This window comes from Pinus tabuliformis, chromosome 8, assembly GCF_031772625.1.
Source record: "Pinus tabuliformis cultivar Carrire ecotype Pingquan chromosome 8, CPIR1, whole genome shotgun sequence".
Classification (NCBI taxonomy): domain Eukaryota; kingdom Viridiplantae; phylum Streptophyta; class Pinopsida; order Pinales; family Pinaceae; genus Pinus; species Pinus tabuliformis.
This window is the reverse complement of record NC_142294.1, coordinates 875128905-875135353: the sequence shown is the minus strand read 5'-3', so window position 1 is coordinate 875135353 and position 6449 is coordinate 875128905. Positions and strand designations below refer to the sequence as shown.

Here is a 6449-nt window from a genome sequence, read left to right as displayed (position 1 = left end):
TGGATTCTACCTTTCTTACTTAAAAGCATTCAACTAGAAATGATTATGAATGAACAGTAAAACATAACAAGATACATATGAAACAGAAAGAAGAAACATATGCTAAACTCATACCACATGAATCTCATGAATCAGAGCTGCATCATTTCATTAATTCTTTGCCAAAACTATACAGTGAAGCGCTGAGTTTTTCCTCCACACTTTTTTCCAGAACTCAGACACTTTACAAATGATTCTCAATACAATAAATAGACTCAAATGTTGAAAATAGATCAACCAAAATAAGGAATTGTTTAATCATCATTAACAAACAAAAGCTGAAGAGCCAACCATTTGTTCTGAAAGGGAGCAGCGTTCAATATGAAATCTGTTTGATGACCAATGAGTAGGCAGAACCTGTAGCACATACCTTCTGAATCACAAATGAAAACAAAAATAAACCATCCAATCCTATTTCTCTGCTATGGTAGATTTCTTTGTTTTAAATTTAGTCGTTCGGTCTTTGACTGTTCGCTTTCCTTTTTTCCGTTTGAATAAAAACTAATTCTTAATAAAAATTGTTTTGAACTAAGAATTTTCCTTTAATAAAGGGGAAATCATATTGTCAATGAATGATCCTAGCTGCAATTTCTCCCTTTAAACATACATAACATAAATATGAGGTCAAAAATTGATTCCATAGAGAGTTTTGGGTGCCATCGTCTTTCACGAGATATTTTGATCATCAGATCGCCAAGAATTGCTTCAATGGGAGGTCTTGCAGGCTGTTTCCTTCCTAGAGGAAAATTCCAAAATGAATCCGAATGCTAAAAAACAAATATGTAGAACAAAATGACAAAAATTAAGACCATTGTGAGCAGTAACAGATATATCTCCCAATCTTTTCAATCTCTTTCGCAAGGAATTGGATTAACTCTTGCGGCCCATTCCGGTGATACTGACAATAAAGCTCTTCCATTAGAGGCAAATTCTATTGATGTGATAACCGCACCAGGGTGAGCTCTTTTAATAGAATGCTGCACTTGCATTTTTCGCATATCAACTATAGAGATATCTCCCTTGGTGCTTCCTATAGAAAGGAATTTTCCATTCCAATTGATGCCAAATGTAGTGATCAGATTGTCCAGAAACTTCTTCCCTCCTAACTTTCTCCATGTAGTAATGTCCCATACTACAATTCTTGATTTTCCACCCAAATTAGACTGTAGTTAATTGCCTTTTGTTACAGTACAGAAAAGGAATGGCTTGGTTCCATCTCGAGAAAATCTACAAAAGTCAATACTCTCACCCTGATCACGTGTTAAAGTAGCTAATGGTGCAGCCTTTATGATGTCCCATACTCTTGCAGGGCCATCATTTGATGTTGAAGCAAGAAAAGCCGAGTCCAGGCTGAAATCTAAGTCTTTAAATGAACTGTGGGTTTTTGGTTGATCCAGTAAAACTTGCAAGATGGGCCATTCAAAGATGCGAAGGTGTCCATCCTCTCCTCCAGTAGCAAGCTTAGATCCATCAGCACTAAATGCAAGGCACTTTTGAGGTCCTATCTCTTGCATAGGAGACAAAACCATATCCGATACGTTCAGTTTTGAATTTCCATCCAATTCGAAAAACCTGCTTGGAGCAGAAGAAATGAAATTGTTTTGATTTTTATTGAAGCTGTGATGAATTTTTGTCTTTGAGGCTCTGTGCACCGTGCACAAGCCCAGTGTGCCGCCTCTCCTGGATGCACTGTGCCAGATGAAAAATGCACTTTGGAAAATTCTTATGTGCGTCGCATTGCGCCTATGCGCCGCGCCTGCTCCCAATGCGTCACACACACAACTACAATGCACAGTCCCAGTTTCAAACCACGGTTTTGTTCCTCCACATTTATACTCCACTTTCTGTGATGTCTTTGGCGCGAAAATTGGTTGTAAAAACAATGGAATTACCTCATATAATTGAGAACTTGATTTTTGATTCGTACAAACCCATTTTTGTAAAGTTTTGGCTTCGGCTCTTTTCACATTTTAAAACAAACTTTGTTCCTCTGTTTCCTCTGACTTTTGAACTTGAATGATGAAACTTTTTGTCAAATTTTGCAGGGATGATTGATTTTGAATATGGCAAAGGATGACCAAGGCTGTGCCTGGAGATTTTGACAGCTGGAAACTTGAAAAATGTACATGACATGTATTACAAAGAATAGAATGACGATTGTCTTCAAAACAAGGTTTTGAAGACAAGTCACGATCAAGCAATATAACAACGAAATTTTGTGATGAAAACTTATTCTGATCCTCCCTCTGGCTTGCTGGCATTACACCCTAGACCTAATGACTAAAATAACTCTTTGCTAACCTAGACATCAAACAGGACTATAAATGACCTTAAAATTGATTTGATGAATAGACCTGAGCCAGCCTGATAAGGCATGAGGGGTAATGAGTGACAAGGCCCTTTCACCAGATTATGGCAAAAAGAGAAATGATCTCTGACGGAGGGATGTAAACATCGACTCTAACAAGCCCAATGACTAAACCTGCTGATGGTAATTCTCCATCATTTTATGTCTCCTTGACCATTCATGACAAAATCCTCCACAATTGCCTGCTAGACACAGGGGCCAACCACAATTTGATGCCTAAAGCTGTCATGTAAGAGTTAGGCCTTGATATCACTAGACCATATCATGACTTATTCTCATTTGATTCAAGAAAGGTAAAATGCCTAGGATTAATCAAGGACCTAGCCATTACCCTCACTCAGTTGCCCATGAAGAGCATGATCGTGGATATTGTGGTAGCAGATGTCCCTCCCAAGTTTGGCATGCTGTTGTCCAGAGGGTGGATTAAGAGACTAGGTGGGACACTACAAAATGATTTATCTTATGCCACTGTCCTAGTTTTTGGAGGGGAAAGCAGGAGATTGTACAGAGAAGCACAGCTAGCCTACATTGTCAGTGATGAGAAAAAGCCTTCCAATCATCCTATCTATGTTGTGGACACGGACTTTGGAGCTTGTATTCTCCAAATTGAAGAATCCCAGAAGGCCCCAATGCAAATCAAGAAACCAGTAAATCAGGTCGAGGGAGAGCAAGGAAGTCAGATTTGGGAAATGTTCTTTGATGGAGCATGTTCTAGGGAGACTACAGGAGCAGGGGTGGTGCTGATATCTCTAGAACACGAAAGCACACATCTGTCTTTTAAGCTAGCCTTTCAAGTCACGAACAATATAGCAAAATATGAAGCTCTGATATTAGGTCTCAATGCAGCTAAAGACAGAAGAATCAGGAACATAAAGGTGTTTGGAGATGCTGATCTTATCATTCAGCAAGTGAATAAAACATTCCAAGCAAAGCACCCAAGGCTGAAAGCATACAGAGATGAGGTATGGAGACTTAAAGATTCTTCTAATTATTTTTGTATCTCATATATCCCTAGAGCCAAAAATCAGCTTTCTGATTCCCTTGCTGTGTCTACTAGCATGTTTATCCCTCCCATGCCTCCCAGACTAGTTTATGAAGTTCAAATGAAATATAGACCATCCTTGCCTGATAATGTCCGGCATTGGAAAGTATTTGAAGATGATGATGAAGTGAATAGGTTTCTGCAAGTCATTGATGAATTTTTTGAAATGCAAATTGACCAAGAGAATGAAGCCTTGGAAGAAAACCCCCAATTCCATCTTAGAAACATAATTGGTAAAGATAGCATTGTCCAACTGCCCAGCAATCATATACCTAAGTGTTTGGTTCTGTTATCACTCAAGAAAAATTTCTAAATTGTTCACATCAGTTCGATTGTTTGCCAAAGGGTTGGTGTCAATTTTGGGTCTAGTCTTTTCATCTGGTTTTAGAGTCTAAATAGTTTGAATAGGAGTCTTGTTAAGAGTATTGTTGGTATGTATAAAGGGGTCAATTCTCTGTTTTAGTCTATCATTGGTCTCACATCTCACATGGATATCATATGTCCAAACTCATTTCAAAGCCGAAATTGTCTAGGTGATTTCGTAGCACCTGTAATCATTTTAAAGTGGTTTTGCAGCACATAAATCCTTTTAGCAGTTTCGCAGCGCAACATGTTTTAGGCAATTTTGTAGCGCATAATTCATATTTTTCACTGGCTGCGCTACGAAATTTGGATTTGTTCAAATCCATAGCCATTCTTTCATAGCTGTCATATCCATCAAAATTCATCAACAGTTGTCAGCCTATACACTTCGTCTATCATATCCGACCGCTTAACCTCATCATTAGGTCGTTAGGTGTCTTGGTACTGGTACATGTTTGCAGTCGAATTTTACTCTGTGGTTTTGGTCGTTCAATCAGGCTTTTCAAAATAGTATCAGAGCAATCGGGGAAATGTTCTTGTGAGTTTTGCTTCTATTCTTTGAATTTGGAGCAGTCTGAAACTATTCCTTGTAAACAATCTTGAGCTCAGTTTTCAGGGATATTCTCATTGTACTGGATATTCTATTTTCTGAGATTTTTGACCCAGCTGAAAGACACATTTGAGATCCGCGATTTTTATACATGACCTAAACGAAAGCCAAGCCATCCATATCCTCGGAAGGTAGGCATTGCTAGTCAAATTGGTCCATAAACAAATGAAGAGGAGAATAGGTCACTATCAGCAGTTTCATCTGCACCTGACAGATTGTGTGCAGGTTCCAATCTAGGTGATGAAACTCGGAAGAACGCAGCATTTGCTCCATACAATGCAAGACTGGGACCACTTCAAACACATGATAACATCAACTTGCAGGAAACAAATATGGAATCATCCAGTACAAGCATTTCACCATCAAGTCTCAAGCTATTTGGCCAGACGGTTTTAGTTCCAACTAATGAGTCAGGCTTAGATGTTAATGTTAAAGGAGCTTTCCAAGAGTTTACGTCTCATAAGAAGGAGAGACACTCATTAGATGGTCAAATTCCTGAGAATTCAAAGTTGGAAAAGATGAAAGGATCGTTGCATAATGTTGGTGTGAAGGCTAAAATGAAAGTAGTTAAATCTGAGAATACCTCGGGGGTGACATCCAATATTCCACCATCAGACTCAGGGACCAGTATGCTCGAAGGAAGTGGTGAATCAAATGCAAATCTGCCCTGCAGGGAAATCCATACATCACAGCAGGACTTGGATGAGCCGCTATCTGAACTGGATAACAACATGAATTCCCTTTCTAGAGAGCATCAAGCCTCTGTTCCTATATCCATTTATTCGAGACATATTCCAATGCAAAATGTTGAAGGAAGGGAAGAAGAATGTGTGGCAATCAATACACTGAATGGTAATGGATCATTGTCTGACACAACTGGGAAGATGAAGGCAGATGTTCAAACTTCACAGCTAAATGTTTTTCCACCATTTCTTGGCATACCAGGTTTGTCGTGTCCCAAGTCTGGACATGCTGATGGTTTGCCAGAAGTTTTACCATCAAGTTCAGATCCAAACATAACTAGCTGTAATGAAGAATCCTGTGACGTAGAAATGCAGATAGAGAAACCAAATTGTCAAGTGGAAGAACAGGATGACAATGCACTTTGTATCAACTTGCCCAATGGAGAAACTACAAACAGTAGAAAGGTTATAAAAGAAAGGTCATCAAGTGGTTCAAATACACCTTCAAGTGCTGACCCTGAAGTTGATCCCTGTTTGGGGATGAACACTGAAGTGAAGGGCAATAGTGAAAGGGATTTTGAGTTTAACTGGGTTGGTAGTGGAAGTTCTGATGCAGGAGGAGAAGAGGTATTAACCAGATTCATACAGTTATATTTGGAACAGTGAATGGTGTTATCGGTGTCATTGCATCTTTTCCTCAGGAGAAATATCTGTTTCTTGAAAAGTTGCAAGCAAATCTTGTCAAAATGATCAAGGGAGTAAGGTGCTTAAGCCATGAACAGTGGCGATCATTTAGCTATGAAAGGAAGACTGTGTTTTTGAAATTACACAGCAGTTTCGTAGCACGCTACGAAACTGCTGTAGCTGCATGTTACAATTCAGTTGATCAATTATGATTGACAAAGCGGAAAATCTTTTTGAAAGGTTTTGTCATCACACAGGTACATGAAAATGGTGGACAGCACATCAAGGACGTGGCAATCTGCTCTATTTTGGGTAATTAAAGGATAAAGGCATGCTTCTTTGGATTCGAACATTTTGAGGCAAACCAAGGACCGACAAACAGGGGTAGTTTCCTATGTTTCAGGGCAATGGAAAAGATGTGTCATTGAAGATCGAACATGGAGCCTTGAACATCCATTACAGCCAAACTAAAGAGGAGCAGATGTCAAAGAACGAGAACCATTGTAATCAAGGCTATTATTAGCATAACACGGTGTTAGAATCCTACTTGATTTAGATCTCTAAAAACTCCAGTCAACACTTTGTTGTATTTATTAAGTAGTTAGAGTTTAAGAGTTGTCAGTAATAGAAGTAGTTTTCGAATTCCCCTCATGCTGGAGG

At 39.0% G+C, this 6449-nt stretch overlaps 2 pseudogenes; one reads left to right on the top strand and one right to left on the bottom strand.

The window, feature by feature from the left end:
* Nucleotides 1-617: 617 nt before the first annotated feature.
* On the bottom strand, nucleotides 618-1936 carry LOC149238348 (SEC12-like protein 1 pseudogene; annotated as a pseudogene).
* A 2584-nt stretch (nucleotides 1937-4520) lies between these two features.
* Nucleotides 4521-5771, top strand: LOC149238347 (uncharacterized; annotated as a pseudogene).
* Nucleotides 5772-6449: the final 678 nt, after the last annotated feature.